Consider the following 2,410-nt stretch of genomic DNA (forward strand, 5'->3'; position numbering starts at 1 on the left):
TGGTGAGAGGCTGTTTCCCCTCATGGGAGAGTCTAGGACCAGAGGGCACAATCTCAGAATAAAGGGGGCACGGATTTCAGACTGAGATGAGGAGGAATTTACTCCCTCAGAGAGTTGAGTGTTTTTTGGAATTGCTTGCCACAGGCAGCAGTGGGGTGGGGGGGGGGGGGGGGGGGGCGCAGAGCCCTTGTGTATATTGAAGGCTGAAACAGAGATTCCTGATCAGTCGGGGAAATCGGAGTGTTGTGAGTGGAAAGGAATATCGGATCCAGCATGGTCCTACTGAATGGCCTCCTCCTGCTCCTGTTTCTTACACAGAACAACTTCACCTTGGTCATTGAATAATTTCATGAGACAAGACATCCTCGGAAAGTTCTTACTCACGAGGGGAAACAGTAGCTTGCAACTGAAATGTAGATAAACAAGATAATGGTTACGATGAGTCATGGGGAGTTTTTCTCAGACAGCCACGAGGAGAGATCGATGCTCCCCACCCCCAGTATTTCCTCCGTGTATCGAGTGACACCCACTGGCAGTGACTCAATGCAGCCGGGCCACCGTCCCATCAGCCTCTCCAGAAATGAAGTGACTGCATTTGCGTAGCACCCCTCGCAACGGCCCCAGGCAGTCTCAGAGGCCGGGCAGGCGAAAGGTCAGTCATGGATTCATACAGCATGGAAACAGACCCTTCGGCCCAACCAGTCCATGCCGACCATGTTCCCGAACTAACCCGCCTGCTCCTGGCCCACATCCCTCTAAACATTTCTTCTTCATGAACTTGTCCAAATGCCTTTTAAATGTTGTAACTGTACCCGTAGCCACAGCTTTCTCTGGAAGTTCACTCCAGACACGAATCACTCTCTGTGTAAAAAAAAAGTTGCCCCTTCTGCCTTTCTGAAATCTTCCTTCTCTCACCTTCAAAAATGTATCCCCCCCCCACCCCCCGTCTTGAAACTCCCCAGCTCTAGGAGAATACCCTCTCACTCATCCTCTCGTGATTTTATAAACCTTAATGAGGTGAAAAAGGTCCCAGCCTATCCAGTCTATTCTTATGTCTCAAATTCCCCCGTACCCAGCAACATCCTGGTAAATCTCTTCTGAACCCTCTCCAGTTTAATAATATCCTTCCTATAAACACAGTGCTCCAGAGGAGGCCTCACTAATGTCCTGTACAACCTCAACATGACACCCCAACTCCTATACTTCAAGGTCTGAGCAATGAAGACCAGCAGGATAAATGCCTTCTTAATTGCCCTGTTGACCTGTGATGCAAATTTGTACCCCGAAGTCTCTCTGTGCTACATCACTACCCAGGATACTCCCATTAAGCATAGAAGTCCTGGCCTGATTTGCCTTTCCAAAATGCTTCACATTTATCCAAATCAAAGTCCACCTGCCACTCCACAGCCCATTGACCCAGCTGGTCCCTTTGTAATCTTGAACCTTCTTCACTGTCCACTGCGCCATCGATTTTGGTGTTGCCCACAAACTTACTGACCATACCTCCCACACGCTCATCCAAATCATTAGTGTCAATGGCACACAGAAGCAGTGATCCCTTTGGAACACTGCTGATCACAGGCCTCCAGTCTGAAAACCAACCCTCCCACCACCACCCTCTGTCTCCTACCCATCAAGTCACTTTTAGATCCAGTTGGCCGGCTCTCCCTGGTTTCCCACGTGATCTAACTTTACCGATTGGTCGAGCACGTGGAACCTTGTCAAAGGCAAAAGTCCAAATAGCCAACCCCTGCCATTCTGCTGTCATCAGTCTTTCTTGGTTTCGTTTCCCTGGGGGTGGGGGAGTCCAGAACTAGAGGGTATAGGTTTAGGGTGAGAGGGGAAAGATATAAAAGAGACCTAAGGGGCAACTTTTTCACGCAGAGGGTGGTGCGTGTATGGAATGAGCTGCCAGAGGAAGTGGTGGAGGCTGGTACAATTGCAACATTTAAGAGGCATTTGGATGGGTATATGAATAGGAAGGGTTTGGAGGGATATGGGCCGGGTGCTGGCAGGTGGGACTAGATTGGGTTGGGATATCTGGTCGGCATGGACGGGTTGGACCGAAGGGTCTGTTTCCATGCTGTACACCTCTATGACTCTATGAGAGGGAGACATGATTCCCCTCACACAAAACCACGCTGACTATCCCGAATCGGTTCCTGCCTCTCCAAATCGTGTGTAAATCCTATCTTTCAGTATCACCTCCAACAACTGCCGATGACAGACTCACCAGTCTGTAGTACCCAGGCTACTCCCTTATAGACTTCCTCCAGTGAGTGTACAGCATCAGCCAACCCCCCAGTCCCCGACCCGTGTTTACAGAGGATAAATATATCTGTGCGAGGGGCCCCACTATTTCCTTCCTAACTCCCCACAGCGTCCTGGGATGCACTTGATCAGGCCCTGG

This window comes from Chiloscyllium plagiosum, chromosome 48 (genome assembly GCF_004010195.1).
Source record: "Chiloscyllium plagiosum isolate BGI_BamShark_2017 chromosome 48, ASM401019v2, whole genome shotgun sequence".
NCBI lineage: Eukaryota > Metazoa > Chordata > Chondrichthyes > Orectolobiformes > Hemiscylliidae > Chiloscyllium > Chiloscyllium plagiosum.